Source organism: Pinus tabuliformis, chromosome 4_1, assembly GCF_031772625.1.
Source record: "Pinus tabuliformis cultivar Carrire ecotype Pingquan chromosome 4_1, CPIR1, whole genome shotgun sequence".
Classification (NCBI taxonomy): Eukaryota; Viridiplantae; Streptophyta; class Pinopsida; order Pinales; family Pinaceae; genus Pinus; species Pinus tabuliformis.
This window is the reverse complement of record NC_142303.1, coordinates 539288861-539315287: the sequence shown is the minus strand read 5'-3', so window position 1 is coordinate 539315287 and position 26427 is coordinate 539288861. Positions and strand designations below refer to the sequence as shown.

Below are 26427 nucleotides of genomic sequence, written 5' to 3'. Positions count from 1 at the left end.
CCCCATAAAATTTCACCTTATAAATCTTATATAAATCTCATAAAACTTCACCTATAAATATCATGGTCATGCGCATTCTTTGAACTGTAATTTACAGCGGTCAACTTCAGCAAAGCATTAAACCACGTTATGGAGGCCAGTGCACAAAACTTATTTGAAATTCGAACTATTCAAAATGTCTTCAAACCATTCACCACACCTTTTGATCGTATACAATTCAGGCATGACAAGAATACCATTCGAACTTATTTGAAATAAGCAGCAAGCGTATTTATTTGAAAAATTCAAAATATATGTCAGCAGCATTCAAAACCACGTTCAAAACTTATGAGAGTTTCGCAGCAGTAATTTAAAAAACGCGCAGGCAGCACTTATTTGAAAACAGCAGCATCATTCCACCAACCTTAAACCAGTACAGTTCTACACCACTGAGCCACAGCAGCAACACTTATTTGAAAATAGCAGCATTTGTTTGAAAGCACCACGAAGAAGGGAAGAGAGAACAAGATTGCAGACAACATAGCATGGTTGACCAGATAAATATGTATATTTTAAAACAGTTTTTCTCACAAAAAAAACATTGATTTTATTTTGATGAGGTGTTCTCACTGCTTCGTCTGAGGCAAGACTGCTTCCAGCGCCTTCCGCTTCTCAAGAGTAAAGGAATCTAGAAAATCTACAAAGAAATGAATGTACAAATTACCTTTCATAGAAGGCCGATGGTAAACTGGCATTCCTTCATCTTCAATAACCTTGAACTGACCTGGCTTGACAACTTCAGTTGCACTTGATTTGATAAGCATTTGCCTACCATCCAGATGGGTTAATACAAATTGGAACCCACACAGTGCCTCCCTCAATAATAAGGTATGCTCAACAACAAGATCATCTCCCTTTTCCCGCGGCAACGCCAATTTCTTGTTGTGCAATTTCTCCGACAACAAAGCGCAGCGTGGGCATTCAATGCTCAATCATCCATCGCCACAGTGATAAAGAAAGCGCGACAACACCACTTTCTTCTCTTGCAGTTTCTCTGATGAGAATAAGTGTGCAACGTCAGGCCTATGCAGGTCAGAGACAAGTATTATGGACAAAGCACAGTGGCAAAGGCAGATTATTTTAGAACATAAGGGAATATAGCAGAGGCAGAGGCAGAGGTCAGGACAAAGGAGTTACGAGGAGCATAATAGCTAAAACAAGGAGCTGGCTCTTATACCATGTCAGACCAGGCAGTAACTCTCCAAAGGCAGAAAAACTAATTGGTGTATTATTCCATAGGTAACCCATTTTTATATACAATAGGGAGTGATTGTTCAGTTCACCTCCCGATGACTATTCACCTTCCCAATTTATTTAGTTACATAAAATTCCCAATCATGAAGATTAGGTGTCAACAATTCACACTTACCTAAACAAAGCGTTGAAAAAATTCTCACAGAAAGCATAAGTGAGAATTGACGCGTTCATCCTGCAATAGAAATATAAAGCCAATGTAGAATCTCAACAAAGTCATGATAGAATGTTAGTTGTCATGTTCAAGTTGCAATAATTACATGTCCAAAACATATGCAAATGGCAGTAATATCGACATTCGTTCACTAAGAGAAACAACTTTTGATGTCATAGTCGTTCGCTCGCAAACCCAAATTCAACAGATTTCATACTCAAATCAAATAAACCCTTGCTGCAGTTGTTCTATGCTTGTGATTTGACTATAGCCGTTATATGCTTCTGGATGCCTTCATCTCATCATTACTTGGGTGCTAATTATTACTCTCGCTGCATATTCGCTTGAGTTCCAAATTTTTTTTCCTCGTCGTTTGCGATTGTTTCCCCACGTACGGCCACGTGCAGAACCAGTGGAGAACCATTATAAGGAATTATACTTTCTTGTGAATGGTACAATGTCGTCAATATTATAGTTTTATAATGAAATTCAATTGGGAAATAATAGTTTGAATAGTGAGAGATTTTATTATAATTTAGTTGTGAGGGACAACTAATATTAGTTGTTAATTTAGTTATCAAATTAATTAGTATTAGCTGTTAACTTAGTTATCAAATTAACAATAACAATAGGGATAACTAATTTTAGCTGTTATTTACAAATGTAGGTTGGCATTATTCAATTTAGAAAAATTAAGCCATATGTATTTATGTGTTAGTGGTCTTTAAGAGAGCAAGGTTCACTCTTACTAATAGTCTCTAAGAGAGCATGTTTCATTCTTGTCATATGTCTCCCTAACTTATTTCCTTACATAAAAAAAAAACTAATTCTTAACCAATTTTAATACTCCGCATCCTATATAAAAAATGACTTACTTATAATTCATTAATATAAATGAAAACAACCTATTATTTTCTATTACTTGAAAATATGTCATTCTTTATCAAACAAATTAAAAGAAAATCATTCAAAAATAACCTATTTTTTTATAATATTACTAATTATATAAGAGAACCATCCATTCTCCATAACAACTCATTAATATTTTTTTATTACTTGAAATTAGTAATTATATAAGATTTGATCAAATCTATTTTATAATGTTTATTTTATTTTTAATGTTGTAAAGTTAATCATAATTGTGGATCATTATAATAAATGTAATATTAAATGTGGGTTGACTCATATCTATGTTTAAGGTAAATTATATTTTGAAGTTCTAATTTATTTGAGATAGACTTTTAATGAAAATATAGGTTCATCCAAGGAAAATCATGTTTTGAGTTGTTAATTTATTTATAACCAATTTTAAGTGTTACTTTAACACATGGTAGTGATTTTAGCTTAGATAGTATAAATAAGAAAGTCAAGAGATCTAGTATCTCTTGTGGTCATTGTTAAAGCTATTTTTAGTAGAATAATAATTTTTTTAATAACATCTAGCCTTAATTTGATTTAGGAGACTATATAGTACTCTTAGTCGAAACTTAATTTTTTACTCATAAGCAATTTCTTTTTATCTTATTTAAAAGAAAATTGTAGAATATGAAATTATTCAGTATATAAATTTGATTTTCATTAACTATTTAAATACTCATGTACGAAGAACAATAAAATAATTAAATCCTACAATACCAAAAGGATTGTTACAACTTATTTATCAATGTATATATTAATAATTATAGGATCATGTTATATATGTATGTAGGTATGTATGTGAGATGACAAGTATGTGGAAGTGTTCTTTATAAGTGTGAGAGATCATAAGTATGTGAAGAATTGTCATTTGTATATGGATAAAATAATAAATATAAGGAAAAAAATATTGATTAGAATAGTAGAGAAATATGTGTAGAATTCAATCCAAAAATATAAACATTAAATGGGAAAATCTATGTGTACAATTTAGATTCAAGACTTGTATGAACATTTAAAAAACAAACTTAAAACCAAATGGGCATATTTGTTGTACACAATCCCTTTTTCCATCTAAACTAAAATTTCTTCTAAAGCTGGGTGGGAGAGGATAACATTTCAAAGATTTTAAGATGCATTAAAGTATAAAGGATAAAAAATTAATTGATGAAGGATAAGAAATAATTTAAAAAATATAGAAGAGTCAAAATATTATACAAAAAAACTTTTACTTGTTTTTTCACTTCAATATATGTTTTCTTGTACATTGATACCCATCCACATACATGGGTTCCCTAGGAGAATGTTTTTTTACTATGATGCAACTTGCTAGCAATAATCCCCTACTATGATCTGTAGATAGCCAACCTTAGATTCCTCTCACCCATTCTTCAATTAGTTCATTCATTTATCTATCATATTCAGTTGATGAAGGTGCACTTATCCATTGTGAGGTACATGAACTATTCTTGCATGAAAGTTCTTTCATTAATGTTTAAAGGCATTCTAGTATGGATTATGAATTGAAATTGGATTATACACCACTTTGGTTATATAACTTTTCTCTTATTTCACATTTGTGATCATCATGTGCTCCTATTTTAGTGTCTCCTTTAAGGTCTTTCTTCCACCATCTAGGAGAGGCAAAAATAGTAGGCTCATGGTGTTTGCATTTCATGATTGTCATACTTAACATTTGTCATCAAATCCCTTATTATGTTATCCCATCTTTTTATTGGTTGTTATCAATTGCTTATATAGGTTCCCTGATGGCCTTGTCTCCTGAGAAGAAGGTGTTGGAAATACCTTGGGTTGATGCAACTATAAGAAAATAAAAATCATAAGACAAATATCCAAATGAAAAAGAATGGTGAGGGATGTAAAGAAATAAAAAGCTCACTATAGCTTAATCTATACCCCCTCTTATATAACCAATTGTACTAAATATTATCCTTGCATAGCATGCCTATTAAAGTAAAATGAACACTCAAAGAACATCCCAACCCCATTGAAGTGATAAATCATCTATCCTTAATGGGGGAATTTATCATTACTACATGATACTCAATGAATCTCGTTGAATAATCCAAACCAATAAAGAAAAAGGAAAATAAGGGGCCTTGGAAAAATAGAGGAGAGGGAAGGTAACTCAAGAAGTTGAGCATTCCCTATATAGAAGTGCTCATGGATGATATTTTACACAACCTAGTATAAGACTATGACATGTTTGTGAAGTAAAACCTCGGCCATATCACCTATCACTTTCGTCTATCATTTGAAAGGGCTAGCCTAGGAGATGTTCCTCCCTTAGGGTTCAAAGCACCTAATAGGGTCATGTGATAATAATTTGGCCTCCATACCTAAGTATGAGTAACATTTATACATTGATAAGCTAGTAAGGCATTTCAAGGTGATACCTTCATGCTCTTATGGTTCTTGTACCATAATTTTGATCTCAGTTAATTTCTTTAGTATGTGCTAGATGATTCTTCCAGGTTCAGCGAAGATTCCCTAAATGACCCTTCCGTAGCCTTATCATCTTGGACAATATTTCTAGGCTTAGATGTTGCTTTTAGAATAAGTGTACCATGAGATGATAAGGCATCTATAGAATAGCATTTCACCTTATTGATGAAAGTTCTTCCTCTCTATAGGATGATTGATGATGATGATTTTTTAGGACACCTTTAGAGGGGGTGTTGCACCTTCTACTATTATGATGTCATACCCTAGCTCAATGAAATCACCCATGTGATACATATCATGATGATGTATTCCTTTTCGAAGGTGAAATTGGGGCTTTAGAGGTCTATTTTAGTAATGAGACACCTTTTGGGAGATGGAGATACATGACTTCTAATATGAGACATGAATTTTGAGTCATATTTTGCACCTTGTTTTGAAGAGGCATGGCTTTGGAGATGATGTCACCATTTGGAGGGTATATTTCTCACACATGTGGGATATTTGAGACTTATCTTGTTATTTCATTATTCTGGCTATCTTTAGGGGTTATGTCGATGACCTATCCACTATGTATCATGGATTTCACTTAGTTATGGGCTTTATCCTAAATTAGGGATAAATTGCTTGGTTACCCTGATATAAATAGGGGAGTTATTTGTCTGTTATATTCATTGCCACACTTGGATGTTACATTCTCTTTATTAGTAATTCATCTCTCTTCTGTAGTATGGAGGCCTAGTTTAGTGAATTATTTTGGGTGGAATTGTAAGTGATGTGATCTCTTTTCATGGATTCTCATGGCGGACCTTCGATGTGGCATGTTGAAGTTATTTTATTTATCTTGGTGTTATGTACCATGGATGAATGTTTTTGTGCTATGTTAATTTATTTGGTATTTGCTTCATTGTCGCTTATTGAGATAAACCCTTATTTCAAGTATTTGAAGAAAAATAGTAGTTTTTTTCTTTCCCTTAATAATAACAAAAATTAAGAACCTAAATCCCCAACGCTAGGGTAAACTATTTTATATTTGCCAACTCATTTGGATTTAGTATCACTCCAAGGAAACCCTAGAATTGTTTGTATCCTAGACTCATATGCCTTAGATTCAGAAGGCATTAGTCCATCTCTCTTGTGTATATATATATTTCTATTTGATGGTAAAATAAAGTTGAATTACAACAAAGTATTTTATGTTCAATTTCTAACGGTTCATTGATGTTTTTCCAAAATGTTAGATATTGTGTAAAATTACATTAGAGAAGGAAAAGTGAAGCTTTTCCTACATTTTTTAGTTATTTTATATGGTTGACGTCAAGGTTTTATTTGATTTCATTTACGATATTAACCATTAAAAAAAAAAGAACAATAGTTGTATTTCTAGGTTCCTATGTGAGTTAGCCTTTATATCACATAGCTTATTCATATTTTTCACAATTAAATTTGTTGCTATTACAGATTTTTGTTTTGATATATTTTGTTTCTGTAAAACCTTGGTTTATGGAAACCTTAAGTATTTTCATGATTTGGTGTTTTTGAGAAACCTATTTTGAGACTCGTTACACCAACTATAGCCTTTATATTGACCCATAGCTTCCTTGAACCCTAATCTAAAATTTTCTCCTTCATCTACCTCAAACCCTAAGTGTTATACTTTTATCTAGTTGATTTACATTGTAGGATCCTTAGGGGACACTTAGCTTAAGTTCCTTGTGTGACTTGATACCTAAACCATACCATGGAGGTATCCCTTTTGTTGGATAATATCCTTCACTAAGTATATGGGATTAATTATTAAGATGATAGTGGTGGCACTCCTCAATGTTGCACATTGCCCAGATCACCTAGTGAGGATTTACAATAGGTTGTTATATTTTGTTATAATATTTTTGTCACAATTTAATTAGAGGAGTTGAGTCCTTATCCTCAAAATCTAAAGTCTATTCTTCAAATTTCATTTGATGGGAACAACTCAAATCATTTAGGTGTACTTAAGTGGTGACTCGACAATTTTCTAATGTAAAGATTATATGGATAAAGAATGGCCCCATAGGATTTTTAGAATATATTCAAGGCTTTTGATATCCAATGAGTCCCTATGTATCCAACTAAAATTTATAAATAATTTCTTGATAATTGTCTAAAATTTGATGGTAAGATATCTTCAGCAATCCCTAGTGGTATGACATTCTTAAAGCTCCCAAGGAAGAATATGGTGGTCCATGCATATGTGAGGCTTATATTAATTAACATATCTATATTTACAAATTAAAGGATCGGGTAAAATATCATGATTTGAGGAGCGTAGCTTCCATACAAAAAATCATTGATTATTTTATCAAAAGTTACTGCTTGAATTTTTTAGAGGATAAAGATGCCTTTCACACTTTACTTACTAGAATAGAAAAGGAAGAAACAACCATTGAAGAAAATGAAGTAGTTGATGGGGAATATTTCTAAGAAGAGTTTCCTTTTGAATATGGTGAAGACACATTTGAAAATTATGAAGAAGAAACATGTCAAGAAATAGGAGAAGAATCCCTTATTTAGGGCTGGTGCAAGATAATGCGACTCAATTATAACATGTTAGTTACAATGGAAATCTAGAAAAACAAGAATATGATCACTAAAAATAATTGTTGGAGGTATGTTGAAGGTAGAGCCTTCATAACATTCAAGAATAGACTACATGATGAATAGAAATAACATACACAATACACAAAAGAAGAATACAATTTTAGGAAGGAACTGCAATCAAGTTTGGATTAGTCTTGATATCTATTTGTACATAAGAGATGTGGCTAGAGTGGTTGTATTTGCTTTAACCAATCATTCAATTTACATGTATAATTTTTAACTCATATCTACTTAGTCTATTTTGTATGATGACTTACATTGGCCTAAGAAGCCCTTACAACATCTCCCCCACCTTAAATTCCTTGCTCATCTTGAGCAAGGGTGCACCAATGTATTGGACCTCTATTTTTTATAGAAGTATCCTTACTGTACATCAACCATGCATACCAATATGCATAGGAAACTTAGCCACAATAGCCACCAGTTGGATAGGAAGATGCACGTATACAAGCTGCACTATGGCTTCTACATGCTAGATGATTACTTATTGTAGATCTCATCTCTTCACATTCTCTACAATCTCTCTATTATGTAGGCTACTAATCCAACTAGGAACCACCAGGTAGCTCCTCCCTAATATGGGGCCCTCTCTTCCATCTCCATAGATGACTCCAACACATGACTATCACTCCTAGGAGTTCTTCATTCTTGCATAAAAAGTAGTGAAGCCTCCAACATTAACCCACCTACTCTTTATCACTGTCACAGCCCAAGAACTATTATACAAATTTCATACCAAGGGGCCTCAATCAATTCAATTTTATGTTGTCATCATCTTGTATATTTGGTGATTTATGTATATGTTAAGTTTTTTTAGTCTAGTTCTTGTCTACATTATTTTACTCCTCACGAGTTGTAATTATTTTTGTCAAACAATTGTTTCTGCTCATTTTAAATTCTTTGTTGTTGGCATATGTTTTCTATTGTTATTAATTTGGTTGTGATATTTGTAACTTCTTCTATTGTTGATATTTTTTTAAGATGTACGAAATTTTCATTTGATATATTACGTAAAAGAACTTCTTTTATTTGTTTTAAAGGATTAAAAATAAATATAATTCCTTAATGACAATAATAAAACTTCGATGTTCCACTTAATCTCTTTTGTAACAAATGTAATGGATCATAACAAGATTGCAGTGCAATGCATACCAAAGATATGCTAGTTTATAGTCAGCCCAAAGCACTCATTTCTACTAGACAAGTTTGGGCCAACAACTATAAACACACTATAAATTCCTACCGTTATTTTCAATCTACAGTGTGCAAGTGATATTGCTTATACTCAATTGTCATCCTTTTCATCTCCTTCTTTTGAGGGTGCCTTCATGTTCTTCCTCTTCACTCATCTAGGTTGGACCCCTCCAAGAGGACTTGTTAGAGAAAAGACAATATGCTTTTCTGAGTCAACTCCAACTATCAAAGATGAAATATTCAACACATGGCAACCAACCCTAATGTGAAATTTGCTGACAAGAACAAGAACATTAGGGTAATTTTGAGGTATAAAATGGGCCTCCTAAGGAAACTATAAAATAATAGTGGAAATAATAAAATAAGATTGGATTACATCATCAAATTTTAGAGGACAAAAAGAAAAAACTAATTTTTCAACTCATATTTTCAACTTATCTTCATATGGGTTTACTCAAAACTCGAGAGAAAACACTTGTTGGGTGCAAAATTTGATTCCTCATCCAAGGAGAACCCATATTGCATACTTTTGATTGACCCTGCTACATGAAAAATGAGAAATACATGAAAAAATGTGATTGCAATAATTTTTTTCATGTATTTCTCATTTTTCATGTAACGGGGTCCATCAAAAGTATGCAACATGGGTACTCCTTGGATGAGGAAATAGTTTTTGCATCCAACGAGTACTCGTGCTCAAAATTTTAGTGGAACCTTAGAGAGATAAGTTGAAAAAGTAGTTTTATTATTTTATTATTTTTTAATATTTTTAGTTTTTTACTCCAAAGATGGTGAATCATCCCCCAGGGCTAACATCATCATCTTGAATCCTATTTATTCTTATAAATATTATTTTGGTTGTAAATTTTTCTTAGGAGGCCCATTTTAGACCTAAAAATTCCCCTAATGATGGTGAATTGACTTAACCATCCTAGACATAAACACCAGGTTTTGAAATCATCACTCAATGAAATTCTTAATTGTCTAGGCCAAGACATAGTCAATATTTCCCTTAGTCTCATCAAGAATCCCATACCTATTTATCCGAAGTAACAAGCCCTCACACTCAAAACTCCATCTTAGATTCATCTAGAGTAAGAAGCATTCCTGTAGCATCCAGAGTAAGTGAAGAGGTTGGTCGTTACATTAAAACCAACAAGTGCTGGTAAACTTTATAAACTTCTTATTTTCGATAGATGTAGAGATACATGTTACCTAGTTACTTTGGTGTAGATAACTAGCAACCTAGGTTTTCATAATAAAATTTGAAATCAACATGGATAAGTCCACCAATATGCAATTCAACATATCCATTCCTAATATCAACTCAGAAAGTACAACAATCCTCAACCTTAAAAAATTCAAACATTTGAGAAAACTAATGACAACAATTCCAGTCTCGTCTCATATTGAACATTAAGGATATTGTTAATCACATCATTCTAACATATATGTTAATTAAATTTTTTAATCTCCTGAAATATATAATGCACGAGCCAACCAGAATATGGTAAAATCACGTGGAAGAATATACGGCAACAATTCTTTCTTTGGGAGAAGAAATTGCAATGGTTCTAATTTGGTCAAGAGTAGAGGGCTAACCAAATGGAGTAGATACCAATTGATATTCAACCACAACTCATAGATACTACAGTCTCAAGGACCCGTAATGTATATCCATAAATTATCAATTCTCCGTAATCTTCACACAACATTGAATTTATTGAGTAGTAGAATCTTGTGGTGTGAACCACATAGTAATTATTCCTTTTTTATTTTTCCAGTGGATTTTCCTGGTAGTAGATACAAATTAATTTGGAAATGTAGGTGTTCCTCTTCAAACTTAAGCTTCGATAGTTGTGGTCATGCTCAACAGGAATAAAGACTTATATGCAAAAATAAAGAGAGAGTTTTCTTATAATTTTTCTTAGGTGATATGCATACTTTTCTTCAATCAATAACATCCATCAATAATCAAGCTCTTTCATGCACATCATCTTTGGGAAAAAAATCATGAGAGATGGTTTACTTATTTTAATAGCATACATAATCAAATTTCCATGCAACAACTTTCTCTAACATCTTCTTGAATAGATTTTCACTTCCAAATTTTCTCTCGCAGATTATCCTCTTCATTTCTTTCTTCATGTAGGTACACACTATGTTTATTTAATATGCTACAGTCTTGGATTCAGTACCAATAGCAATAGAACTAGGGTTTAAGGCTCAGAGCTTTTACAACACATAAAAATGGAATACATGATGAACAACAAGAACATACACAATACACATGAGAAGAATGTAGTTTTGGGAAGGGATTCTAACTAATTTTGTATTAGCCTTTATATGTATTTATACATAAGAGATGTGATGGGAGAGGTTGTTCCTGCTTTGACCAATCAATCAATTTACATTTACCCTTTGTAACTCATATGTACTCAGTCTATTATGTATGACTTGTATAGGCCTACGAGGCCCTACAACAAAGGTACAGTTTTTTTAATCCATCTTGTAAAAGACAGAAACAATCAAATTGTCTTCCTAAATATTAACTTTTATTTATGAGAAATTGGTATAAATAAAAGAGTTGTGTTTTTCCAATATTGGTATTTCATTTTTTGTCTAAAACATAATGGGTATGTTCATGTTGGGTTTTAGGTTTGGTATGTAGGTGATGGAATTTCTTGAAACAAATTTGAATAGTTGTAAATAACAAAGGGTCCTTGCAAAGAATTACTTTTCCATAATTTTTAAAGTTGACTGAATATTTTTTAAATTTAATAAACATAGTGAATCTTTGAAATGATGAGGTTGACCATTAGAGCCCACAATGGGGGAATTAATATATTCATATTTTTTTTACTAGTAAGGTTTTTTTCCAATTTTAAAATAGGTCAACCAATCAAATGTTATAGTGGAAATAAAAAACCTATTTTTTTTTTATAAATTCTATATAAGTCCAAAAAAAAATATCTCAAAAGAAAAGTATACTTAGAATCCACACACATATTTGTATAAATATGTGTAGTTTCACTAGTAATGAACAGGTATAGCATGTACAAAACCATGGTTGAAGTTAGGATGTTGTAAAAATGAATGCATTTTGGTTTATGTAGACCAAACCAAGAGGTTTGTCAATAAGAATCTAAAGCCAAAGATACCACCTCACCCACCACATAATTCAAAAATGTGTTCTCAAAATTTATTTTTCGAAATGAATAACGAATATGTGTTATTAACGTTGGCACATGCATTTTCTTCTCCATATTTCACCATATTTCTCTATCTCTCTCTCTCTCTCTCTCTCAACACACACACACGAACAAACAAATATATATATATATATGTGTGTGTGTGTGTGTGTGTGTGTGTGTGTGTGTGTGTGTGTGTGTGTGTGTGTGTATATGTATATATATATATATATATATATATGTATATATATATATATATATATATATATATATATATATATATATATATATATATATATATATATATATATATAGATATATATATTTGCCCCTCCTACATTCTTGGCTCTCTCTCTTGCACCCTCTCTCTTGCTTTCTCCCTCTCCCCCTATTTCCCTTTATCTCTAATGCAAACACTATCTAACCCACATTTTTTCCCCTTTATCTCCCTTTCTCTCTCTCTATCTTTTCATCTCCGCAATACAATCTCTTTCTCTCACTCTAAACCCCCTTATATTCCCGTCTCTCTCTCCCTTTTTTTCTCCATCTCTCACCATATGTCAGAACTCTCTTTGTCCCCCCTCTCTCCCTCTTCCCCTACCCCCTCTGTCTCTCTCCCTAATCTCCCATCCCTCTTACACTTTTTATCTCTCCCCATTTTCCTATCCATATTTCTATCTCTCTCTCCCTTTCCCTACACCCTCTCTCTCTCTCTCTCTCTTTCCCATCTCTCTCCCCCCCCATCCCTCTCCCTTATCTCTCCCCTGATGTCTCCCTCTTTTTGTATCTCTTCCCATTCCCCAATTTGCTCACCTACCTTTCTTCCGCCTCCCTCATATGTCTCCCTCCTATATCCCTCTCTTTTTCTATCTCTCCCTCTCTCTTCCCCCATTGTATGTCTCCTTCTTGCATCCCTCTCTCTCCCTCCTCTCTTGTTTTCCCTCTCTCTCCCTCTAACCCCTGTCTATTTTTCCCTCTATCTTCCTTTCTCTCTCCCTACCTCTCCCTCCCTCCCTCCTTTGTCTACCCTATCTCTCTCTCCCTGCCTTCACCCCTCACCCTCCTTTTTTTCCTCTCCATATCTCTTTGTCTCTCTTTCTTCCCCTATGTCTCCTAATTATATCCCTATCTCTCACTCCACTTATAAAAGAACCCCCATCTCTATGTCTTCCTCCTATATCCCTCTTTTTTTTATCTCTCTCACTCTCCCCTTGTATTCATCCCTCCTACATCTCTCTCTCTCTCTCTCTCTCTCTCTGTTATGAAACTAGCTCAAGAAAAAGATAGAAAAGATAGATCAACACCTTAGAATTCAGCGTCTTCGAGGGGGAAACCTCCTTTACATTAAATTAATGAACAATTCTTGTATGATACAAATGAAAATACCTCCTTTCTATATATAGGAGTCTAAGGGGTCATAACATAATCAGAGCCGACATAACAATAATAATGTAAGGGCATAATAATAACAATAGTGGGCTTCTATGGGGCACAATAGTAACAATATGGGCACTACATGGGTACACCAATATAATAAGTGGGTTTTACTAATAACAATAAGGGGTTACACTAATAGTATAGGTGCCTAACATGCCCCTCTCCTTCAAAAAGCGTTGTCCTCAACGCTTGAGTAGTTCTTGATGCTCCTGTATAAAATTCTTGTCCTCCCATGTGGAATCTTCAGCGGGTAAGTTGTTCCACTTGATGAGATACTCTAAAATTGATCGATTTCGTAGCTGTCAGGTTCTTGTTTCTGTGACTGCTCCAGGTTCCAATATGATTTTTCCTTCCTCTTCAATTTCTGGCAATATTGGGATATTCTGCAACTTTTGAATAAGTGGCCATACTTCTTTGTCCTTCTTCCATTCATACCTTGCTTCATTTATCCAATATGGTTGGATAATAGAAATAGCACAAAACAATGCTTCCACATCCTCATCCTTGAAGAGCCTTCCCATTCGGTAAGGTCGTCATTTTTTAAGTGCATGTAGTATTGCCAACATTTCCTTCCCATAAATAGCTTGCTTGAGATGTAGCAGTAAAAATACCCAATCAGCTACATCAAAACATTTTTCAATACGATGTTGAACTACCTGTTGTTTCATTTGATTTTGCACCGAAGTGGCGTTATCCTTTAAAAGTTGGAAAACTTGTTGTTGATGCTCGATGTGATCTTTCACTGCTTGAACCTTTTTCTTCTTGATATGTCCTTCTATCTCTAGAGTTTGAGGAGTGGTAATTTCTTCCAATCCTTTACAAGATATGGTTAGATTCATTTCTTGATGCTCGATGTGATCTTTCACTTCTTGAACATTTTTCTTCTTGATATGTCCTTCTATCTTGATAGTTTGAGGAGTGGTAATTTCAACCAATGAATTACAAGATATGGTTGGATTCATTTCTTCTTTCTCGATGTGATCTTTCACTTCTTGCACCTTTTTCTTCTTGATATGTCCTTCTATCTTGAGAGTTTGAGGAGTGGTAATTCTTGCCAATGCTTTACAAGATATGGTTTGATTCATTTCTTCTTTCTCTAGGGTGGGGTCCTGGCGTATATCTTCTTCTTTTGATGTTTCTTGATCCTTTTCTTCCTCATCTTCATATTCTGTGTAAAATAATTTCTTCTCAGCACACTTATGACCTTTAGTGCATTTGCTATCACAATTGTAACAAAGCCCTTTTTCTCTTCTTTCTTCTAATTGTTGTGGTGTAACCCTTGTAGGTTGTGGAAGGCTAGGAGAAACAACACTTCCATCTTTATAGTTGTGAGGGGTATGCTTCCTGGTTTCCATAATTTTGCTTTCCACTATGTCACAAAGCCCTTTTACTCTTTCCAATTGCTGTGGTGTTGCTCTAAAGAAGGTGTTGCTCTTTGTATCCTCATAATGTGCTATCATTTCCTCCATGAAAAATGACCACGTAACAAGTTGTTTATGACAACAAAGCCCTTCATACCATAAAAATTGATCCCGTTCTAAATATGAAGATGCAATACATACCTTTTGTAATAGTGATACACCATGTAGATCAAAATATTGCTCCATCTGAAGTATCAAATTTACCGGATCCTTGCCATCAAACTTCCTTATCTTGCTTTTTTTTTTATTTTAGGAGCTCGATCTTGACACAACTGTAACTGTGTACTTTCGGTTCTTTAAGTTCTGAAATTGCAATCTGTAGTAGCCCTTTGTGTCCTCTTTCTAATGCCACCAGTCTGATCCAAATTGGATTCTCCAAGAAAGAGTTATGCACAATCTACCAAGATGACTTGATTATAGACCTTTCCAGAAGAGAAAACTTGTATGAAGTGCCACGTGTCACTGTTTTGACCTTTGGCACTGAAAAATATATACAAGAAACTGAAGTCTGTCCTCTTTCTTTACCTTCTTACAAAATTTCAATCTGATGCTCAGAGAGAAAGTTATGACGATTTCCCCAAGTCACCTATTTGGAATTTAATTTAGGAGTCTTCAAAAATACCAACTTTCTTAGATCATATCTCCGTAAATATATCACGAAAAGCTCTGAAATTTGGACCCGAGATTGAGCCTGATTTATTCTCAAATGGGTTTTTTTTTTTAACTTCTGAAACATCACAGAAAAAACGTTCTAGCGAAAATTCTACGATGACCTGTTTGGAGCAGCGAAACCCTAGAATCGAAAGCTCTGATACCAAATGTTATGGAACCAACTCAAGAAAAAGATAGAAAAGATAGATCAACACCATAGAATTCAGCCTCTTCGAGGGGGCAACCTCCTTTACATTATATAAATGAAAAATTCTTGTATGATAGAAATGAAAAGACTTCCTTTCTATATATAGGAGTCTAAGGGGTCATAACATAATCAGAGCTGACATAACAATAATAATGTAAGGGCACAATAATAACAATAGTGGGCTTCTATGGGGCACAATAGTAACAATATGGGCACTACATGGGTACATCAATATAATAAGTGGGTTGTAATAATAACAATAAGGGGTTACACTAGTAGTATAGGGGCCTAACACTCTCTCCATATTGTTTATACTCTTGTATGCATTTAATACTATATTCTAAACCTAAGTATGAATGAATTTTTACACCTGTTATGCACATGGTTACAATCGAAATATTCCTAGACTTGAGAGGAGATTTTATTTTTCCACAAGTAGGGTATCATAGTGAATAAATTTCAGTAAATGTTGTATATTCTAGAAACATTATTTTAGTAAGAATTTTAGTAAGAAGAAGGGACCACCTATAGACATAATCAACATATTTTTGGTGGCACTATATCCACTACGTTCTTTCAAAAAGTAGGGATATGTTTCAGCAAAATGAGATGGAGATGGTAAGAAGGATAGTAATCTCCCTATCTTTGAGCCTTCTTTTTTCTTTTAATTTTAGTTTGAAAATAAATATAATAAAAAGTTGAGCTTACTTTATCCCTTCTTATTCTCATTAAACTATGAGAAGGGCATCTACAAAGCATATTTTTATCCCTTTATTTTGTGTTTGAAGATTATTTACGAAAAAGGAACCCTCCTAGAGTCTTCTTTAAGTTGTTTAGACTTGTTAAAATTGAAAATATGGGTGTGCATCAACCATCTTGGGCTCGATAAATATCCATAGGATAGTGTTTGAGTCTTATTTAGGTTTTTTAGACTCATTATAATTGAAAACACCAGTAGAATAGTAGTTTAGTTAAGAATGTGGAAACGTTTTCCACACCAATTGCAATATTTGCATAGCATAAATCTTAGCAAAACTCCTTACTTCTTTTCATAAATTTGGTGAATATGGTCGAAAGACAAATTTGGTGAAGGAATATTTCTTAACCTTCTATAATTCCAAAGTTCTCTTATGGCTTCAAATGCACCAAAAATCATTATGTCTTCAATGCTTCGCCTTGTTTGCACAAGAACATGAAAATCCTTATGCATGGGGGAGTGGTTGATGAGACAAATCTATCTCATTTTCAATTCATTTTTATTCTATTCAATTTTGTTTAAATTTGTTTAACACATCAACTCTAGTATTTTATAAGTGCTTCTTTTACAAACTTTTAAAGGAACATGGAATTTCAGCATCAACTTTTTCTCAAGAATTACAAACTCAGGACAAATGCAAATTCTTCCATTATTAGAACTTACAATATCTACATCAGTACTCATTCTACTGTTAGTTCTAATTCCTACATATTCACTACGACAAATAGATATCAATAGGTGACTCACTATAAGTAAGTATGAGGTATGGACATTCTAAAAATATTTTTGGCTATTAAGGCCACAAGAATAAGTAACAATGTGTAATTGTCTGTTCTATTATCTTCTTTTTCATGTCACCCCATGCTTCATTTACCTCATCAATCTAATATTATGCTTATTGGTACCATAATACCTATGATTCAGATTAACCCTATCCACTATACATTCAGATTTAGGTGTCATGTTTCCATCATTATCTTGCAGGAAATATTTGCAATTATGACTTGAGGTGTCTTGTATTATTTATTCTAATGACATTATTCTCACTATTAAAAGAAAATTATGCGATGTCATTTTAGTGTGGCTTATTGTAATAATTCATAACATTATCATTTCTTTCAATTATGTTTTTGGTTCAAACAAATGCATCATTCATAGTAATGATTTGAAATTGCTCAGGATACTAGCCCTTCTATACATCACTCCTTTTTTTAGCATTATCCTTATTCATTTTTTCTTCCTTTGCACTCCCATTTTCTTGTTCCTTCAAATTTTCACAATGGGGGTAGATAGGAACAAAACCTATAGAGGCATTCATGGATAATCGATTTACACAAGCTAGTATAAGGTTGACACTTTTGTAAAGTAATACATTGGCGATATCACCTATCACTTGCAACTATTATTTGAAAGGGTTGGTTTAGGATGATGATTAACAAATATGATGACTTGGGACCCCTTTCGAGGGGGTATTGCACCTTCTACTATGATGATGTCATACAATAGCTTGATGGCATCACTCGTGTACTTTACATAAGCCTTTGGGAAGGTGACATTGTGGCTTGACATGCTTATTTTGATGATGATGCACCCTTTTGGAGACAGAGATATCTGACTTCCGAAATGAGACACACATTTTGATTCATATTTTTCACATTCTCATGAAGAGACATGATGTTGGATATGATGTTACCATTTGGAGGATACCTTTCTCACACATGTGAGCTATCTAAAGAATATTGTCATGTTATTTCATTATTTTGGCTATCCTTGGGGGTCATATTAATGATCTATCCATTTTGTATCATGGAATTTACATTTTTAAGGGCTTTTAGCCTAAATGAGGGATAAATTGATTGGTTACCATAGTATAAATAGGGGATATATTTGTCTCTTAGATTCATTATCACACTTGGATGATGCATTCTATTTATTATAAATTTCTCTCTCTTGTGCAATATGGAGGCCTAGTTGAGTAACTTCTCCTGGGTGGAATTGTATGTGATGCGACACTTTTCATGGATGCTTATAGCCGATCTTGGATGTTGCATGGTGAAGTAAGTTATATTTTTTTTATATTGGTATTATGTATCACAGGATGAATGTTCTTGTGCTAAGTTACTTTATTTCATGTTTGTTTCACTATCCCTTATTGAGCTAAACCCTTCCTTCAATGAATTGACAGATAGATAAATGATTTTCTTTCCCTTAATCATCTGGAAAATTGAGAACCTAAATATCAAATCCTAGGGTAAGTAATTTTATTTTTTCAAGTTTTTTGATTTAGTATCACTCCAAGGAAACTGTATAATTTATTGTATCCTAGACTTCATACACAGTAGAATGAGAGGGCACTAGTCCATCTCTCTCATGGCAGTCACTTTAAATATAAACAAATTTTTCATTTCATTTGATGGTAAATTTAGATTAAATTACTATAAGATATTATATTTTCAACATTTCATAGCTCATTGATGTATCTCCTAGGGTTATATATTATGTAAAAGTGCCTTAGATAAGAAAAAAATGAATTTTTTCATGAATTTTTTAGTTGGTTTTAGGTTTCATTTCAAGGTCTCATTTGATGTCATATACCTTTTTTAACCATCAAATATTTTTACAACTTTATCTATAGTGTCCTCTCTAATTTAAACTTCCTTTATTTCACATAGCTTATTCACAATTTTCATAGCTAAATTTGTTTATATTATAAATTATTATTTTGATATATTTTGCTACTTTAAAACCTTAGTTTATAGAAACCTTTAGTATTTTCATGATTTGGTGTGTTCAAGAGAACTATTTTGAGACTGTTTAGGCCAACCATAGCCTTTTTATTAACCCATATCTCCCTTGAATCCTAATCTAAAATTTTTTCCTTCATCCATTTCAAACCCTAATAGTTATAAATTAGTCTCGTGGATTTACATTGTAAGATGCTTAAGGGGAACTTAGCTTATGTTACTAGTGTTACTTGATGATTCGAATTGGATCATTATATTGTTTTTCATCCATCTCGATGCATTTGAAGTGGAAAAAGTGGAGGAATAAACTCACAGGACCGTTTTTACCGATAAGACCTAGTTTGGAAAAACGAGGTCTGAAACCTTCCGGGAGCGTTTTGAGGCATCAAATGATTCTTTTTGAGGGTAAAACTTTGTTTCTTTTCCACACCATCATTTCATGATATTATACACACATATATATTTTCAACGGTGTAATAATCGCGTCGATTGGAGTCGGTATACAAAAGTTATGCTACTCAGAATTTGACCTTCCTGTTTTCACACCAATAGTTCAGGAGGATGTCACATCAGCCCCCATTATTCATGGAAAAGGGGCTAGCCACATGATTATGATGTAAAATATTGTATAAGAGTGTATATTGTAACTCTAGTTAAGAGTTTACGTAGTCAATATTAACCACTAGTAGGTTATTCCACTCTTTAACCAAGCCACTAGGAGGAAGAGTTATTCCATTCTTTAAAGGTCAGTTTGTTCCATAGATGAGGAAATATAGCTAGGAGAGATAGGAGGTAGAGCATACAAAGAGGATATGTGCAGTATAGTAGCCCATGGGCCACAAACATTACTTCTTTGTACATGCAACCATATTTCCAGATAGAGAAAGAGAGAAAAGCAGCTTCACCTTCTGCTTGGGTTTTCTCCCGAAAGGGTTTCCCAGAGAGCATATGTTTTGTCTTATGTGATTGTGATCTCATTTTCATGATCTCTATTTTTATGCATAATTTCCATTCCCCTATATGCACTAATTACAGTTAAATTTACAAGTCCTAAAGTTTAATAAAACTATAATAATGTATAATCTCATATTTTTAATATAACATTATCAAATTTGTTGTGACAAACTGTCTAGTGGAATATCCATGGTAATTTACAAATCACTTGATCCATAAGCCCTGCCATTGAGGGATCCCTTGTGTTGGATATTATCCTTCACCAAATAGAGGGGAGTAACTACTAATATGAAAATGGTGACACTCTCAAGAGTTGCACATTGTCTAGGTCACATAGTGAGGATTTGTACTAGGTTTTTATAGTTTTTTATAATATTTCTGGAACATTTGTTATGGAGAAGTTGAGTCCTTATCCTCAAAATCCAAATCCTATGCTTCAAATTTAATTTTGCAAGTATACCTCAAAGCCTTTAGGTGTACTTATGTGGTGACTCCACAATTTTGTGTTTCAAAGATTATATGGACAAATAATAGCCCATAGGAGAGAGAAAATATATTCAATGCATTTGATATGCAATGGTTCCGTAGGTATCTAACCAAAATACCTAAAAAAATATCTAGACAATTGTCTAACATTTGATGGTTACCTATATTCGGCAACCTCATGTTATTAAATTCCTAAAACTCCTAAGGAAGAATATGGCGGTGCACAAATTCCCCCAGGAGATTGGTCTGTTGGCCAGTGAATGCTCTACTAAGGTGTTCATGTCGCTATGCAGGTCTTAGGTTCAATCCTTGATTTATCTCTGCTCCATTCTTGGGGATGGGCGGTTGCACATAGTGGTAATAGTAGCGATCGATGGGTATCCATCACATGTCATGTGAGTAGGAGAATTGTCGCAGTTACCATTCCTCCAAATACAAAAAAAAAATATGTTCGTGCACAAATATTTGAGGATAGTATTATTTAACATATCTATATTTGATTAACGAAAGGATTGGGTAAAATATCCTAATTCAAGTAGCATAGCTTCTATAGGAAAATTCATTAATGTTTCTATCATATGTTATTGCTTGATGTTTTAGAGTACAAAGATACTTGTCAAAATTTTCTTACAAGAATGGAAAAAGAAGAAACTACCATCAAATACCATGATGAAGTTGATGAGGAATATTTACAAGAAGAGTTTCCTTTTGAAGATGGTGACGACACCATTGAAGAGGATGACGAAGAAAACTACTAAGAAATATAAGAATAAGCCCTTCTTGATTTAGGGTTAGTACAAGATAATGCTACTGAATTATAACACATTTGTTTCAATGAAAATATACAAAAATAGAAATATGATCACTAAAAATAATTATTAGTGGTACATACACAAGTTTTTAGGACAACCTGTAAAAGGATGAAATATAGACAATCAACTGTCTATCAAATTATCTTCTTCAATATATAACATTTATTTATGGAAAATTTGTATAAATAAATAAACTTTCTCTTCTAAGACTCTTTATGTAACATTAGGTCCTAGGTTTGCTATGTAAATGATGGAATTGTTTGAAACAAATTAGTATAGTTGTAGATAATAGATGATCCTTCTAGAGAATTATTTTTCCATTTTTTTAATGTTTATTTTATGTCTATATCTTTTAAATTAGGAAACATAGTGAATCCTTGAAATGAGGCTTCCCGTTAGGGCCCACTATGAGGGTATTGACATACTCATAATTTTTTTTTTTTTACTTTGTGGGCCTTTTTTTGTACTAGTGCGACTCTTTACCAAATTAAGAATAGATTAACCAATCAAATGTTATAGTGGAAATAAAAGAACTATGTTTTCTATAAATTTGATATATTTCCAAAATAAATAAATAAATAATTCATTAATTTCTAAAAAAAAAAATAGTTAGAATCTACACACAAATTTGTATAATTGTGTATAGTTTATTTAGAAATGAACACATAGAGCATATAATAAAACATGGCTGAAAATTAGGAAGCTGTAAAAAGGGATGTGGTTTTTTTTTTTTTTATGTAGACCAAAACAAGAGGTTTGTAAATGTGAACCTAGAACCAAAGAGGCCACCTCGTAGACAATGCAATTCAAAGGAGTGCTCTCAAAAAATATTCTTTCAAGTTAATAATGTGTACATGTTATTAATGTTCATATTTTTTATAACATACATGCAATTTTTTCTCCATATTTCACCATCTTTCCCACCTCTCTTTGGACCCACTATTTCCCTTCCTATATTCCCTAATCATCCCCCTCTCTTTCTCCACGCCCTACCCTCTCTCTTCCTATTTTTCCATTTCTCTCTCTCACTCTCCATGTGATTCTCTCCACTCTCTCCCCTCCTACCTCTCTTTCCCTCTTTCCATATCCCTTCCTTTCTCTATCTCTACATGTTGAAGAATCTAGGGAAATCAAGGTTAATGAGATTCTTCTACTCATAATAACTATTTGTGAGGTATTTTTAACTTTTTCTTCTTAACACAATCTTCACTTGTTATTATTAGAGTGTGTCTTCTTATATCTGTCAAATAGTTACCAAAAACAAAGAGGCAAGAACACAAGATGTTGGCTTTCTTCCAGGGCGAAAACCTCTCACTCTTTGAGAGGAAAACCGGAACAAAATTCTTCTTATAGAGATTCCAATTTACAAATACCAAGACCATGACCCTTAACCTATTAGGCCACTCCAAGACCAAGACACCAATCCTCTTCTTGTCATGTTGAGATCATCATCATTGTTGCAACGCTGAGGCTACCACTACTACACCATCGAGATCTTCATTACTATTGCATTATCAAGGTCATCAGTGAGATCACTATTGTTGCCCACTGAGATTCCTATTTTTACCCAAAAAAATAAATTAGAAACATGATTATGAGGATTTCTTATTTTTATTAAGAATTGTGAATAAAAAATCTTATTTTGAGGATATTTAAATGCATAATATGGGCTTATAGGGCATCTCACAATGAAAGGACATGTTTATAGCTATAGAATATTGTTATTGGAAATATTGACATTTAGTGAGTGTTGTTGTTCCAAATGAAGTTGAAGAAGTAGTCGATAAGATTCTATTAAGGAGCAATAGTAATAAGACAATCAGTGAAGAAAAGAAAGAGATATATTGTGTTAATTAGTTGCTAAGTTTGGGTTTGTCTTTCACAAGAGAATCTCATCAAAAAAAGACCTAATATGATAGGCATTGTGAACACACTACAAAGAATTAAAGGTGTTTTTCTGGACATTATTGGCAATACATACATCCAAACAAATGCATCAAGCCAATGGAAACAATATTGACAACAATATTATTCAACAATCTATAAGAAATAAATACTTCAAAATAAAGATATTTAACTTCATTTCCATTAAATATATCTAAACTCCATCTTTTAAGAATTTTACTTTTATCAATTGCAGTGTTCATTATCAATATATAATATATAATTACCTGAAATGCATTAATTGATTTGTATTTTAAATAAAATTATATATATATATATGACTATTAATTTTTGCAACTATTCAAAAAATCATATATATGTATATAAGAGTTAATTAATGCACCTAAAATATTTTAAAATATATATAAACAAAAGTAAGTAACTTCGCAATGGTGTTTTTTCTTAATGAGAAACTAAATGACTTACAGAAAATTGTCTTCTTTATGATAATTCTCCAATGTTGATTATATGTGTAGTTAAAATTAGATGGAATATTGAATCACTAATAGGGCCAGCATCTAGAGAGATAGTTACTCAATTTCACACATAAAAGTAAAGAGATACTCGCCATAATCATTTTTTCATAAGCCATGACTTGCGTACTAGATCTTGGTTGGGATGCATGTTAGAAATTGTAATTATTCCTGCATGAGGAGTTAGCTAAACATAGAGAGTAAGTTAACTGAGTGATTGAGTGTTGAGCGTTAAGTCAAGTCGAGTCATGGATAAAGAGTTCAGTGCAGTCCATATTTAGAGTATGAGTTGTAAGGACTCTGGACACCACATATCTCCACAATGGTATGATATTGTCCACTTTGGGTCTAAGCCCTCATGGATTTTCTTTTGGACTTACCCCAAAAGGCCTCATACCAATGGAGATATTTTTCCATCCTTATATACCCATGATCCTCCCCACTTCTAGTCAATGTGGGACTATGGTCGTATACCCAACAATCCTCCCCTCGAACAAAGGACCATCGAGCCTCCCCTCAAACGATTATCCATCCGTCCACTCTCTACCAACCAGGGTTCTCCGCTCCAATGCGTTGGATGCACACGCCTTACATGGAGCACCACCTGCCTCGAGAGCTTGCTTTATCCCAGGTCAACTCCTCTTCACCGTGTTGGGACCAGGACACGTCCATGAAGAATCCGGAGCACACCGCCTGTTTAACCGAGCTCATCCACGGATCCCATCGTGATATTACTGGGGCTCACCACCTTCGTTCGACATTCCGAGGATTCATCCACTTGGCTAACTTCGGGGCATGGCTCTGATACCACTTGTAAGGACTCTGGATACCACATATCTCCACAATGGTATGATATTGTCCACTTTGGGCCTAAGCCCTCATGGATTTGCTTTTGGACTTACCCCAAAAGGCCTCATACCAATGGAGATATTTTTCCATCCTTATATACCCATGATCCTCCCCACTTCTAGTCAATGTGGGACTATGGTCGTATACCCAACATGAGTTAACTAAGTTAAGTTGTGTGGTTGGATGTCAAGATATTTTAGGTGAGTCATTAGTCGAAAAGGTTTAAATAGCCTTCATCAAGTTCATTGTCCCCATCATATTTTGCGTGATCAATAGAAGAGTAACAGTTTATTTTTTATGTGTGAATTCATGCTTCGTATGAGAGCAAGGTTTGAGACAGAGAGAATCTGCAGCTGCAACTTTCAGATTCGCATTGTGTGAGTTATAAGAGAGTCGAAAGTTTCTCAGTGGCTAAGCTCGTTTGGTCTACATACAACGTGGAAAACTTGTGTTTTGAAAAAGTAGCCGCAGCAGCCATAAACACCGATCGCCTTTTGCTCTCAAATAAGTGAACGTCAGCTTGCAGAGACGCCACTATATTTAAAAGCTACAGTAGCCACGGATTTCCTGTGATATTGAGGTGTCGTAGCCTTGATCCAGCGGCCCCCTGTGCGTACAGGTTTTTGGCTCCTCCAAGAGCGTTGGAACACTAATGCGTGAGTTCGTCATCGTGAACAGCATTTGCACCCAGCCCTCTCATCACAAGACCCGCGTTAATAGAGCGAAGAGGATTTTTCGAAGTCAAGTTGTCTGACCGTCAAGCGACAGTCATAACCAACGGAACAAAACGATAGCCTCATTTATAAATTGGTGACTCAATGGTAGCAGTGCGTCGTAAAAGCCATTTTTGTGGCCAATTTTTTAAAGTGCTTGAGAAAATATTCACTGAAACTTGTTTTGAAAGTCAAGTGGGCGAGTTAACAGGTTTGAAAAACAACCATTATTATAAAAGGGTGTTTTAAAGTCCTTTTAAAAAGGGCCAACGAAAGTTATTCAAAAGGTATTTTAAAAGGGTTTTTATATTAAAAAGTGCATGGTATGAAAAAGAATTAAAAAGGAAAGGTTTATAAAAGGTTTTTAAAGTGGAAATTTTTTGTGGAAGATATTTAAAGTAATTTTTATTAAAAAAAAATCAAATAAATAAAAATATTTTATTGGAAAAAAAGTTTAGGGCTTTGCAAAGTCCATCCGTCTATAAAATATTTTGTTTGTTTTGTTAAGCATCAGAGTTTTTGGGTGAAGATTGTGCCTTATGGGGGTGTATATTGAAAATTATTTTTTTTGGGGCCGATATGGAAGACAACCTCATGCAACCAACAAAACAACTATAAGAAAAAGAATGACAATTGTCATGGGTCACAAAGTGTGACTGAAGAAGACTAAAAAAATGAATCAAAAGAAGAAGCAAAGATCATTGCCATGGTTAGAGAGGCTCAGACCGTAACCGGTGAACTGAGAATTCTAACAAAAGACAAAGAAGAAATCGAGGGTGATTGGTGTAGCTTTGATCTGCTACCACTTTCTATGTTTATAGGTAAATATTTTGATCATTGGGTTATCAAAATGCTAACTTTTCTTAGAGCTAAAGAGTTAATTGAGTACGGGTCTAATAACCCATATGATGAAGTATGTGATGCTTTAGCATTGAATTTTATAAAACAGGCATTGGATGAGAAGTGTTTGTGCAAGGTAGCAAAAGATGAAACTTTCAAGAAAGCATGGAAGTTCCTGGAAGTAGTGTTTGGTGCAAGGGGGAGTGACATGCAACAATAGGTTATGTCACAAGAAAAGAAGTCAGCCAGAAATCTGAGCATAGATGAGCAAGAATCTGAGACGAAAAC

General features: G+C 33.6%; 1 pseudogene; it reads right to left on the bottom strand.

Annotated features, from left to right (window-relative positions):
• Positions 1 to 605: 605 nt before the first annotated feature.
• LOC149176967 (dnaJ protein homolog ANJ1 pseudogene) overlaps positions 606 to 26427 on the bottom strand; it is a 39707-nt pseudogene continuing 13885 nt past the window's right edge.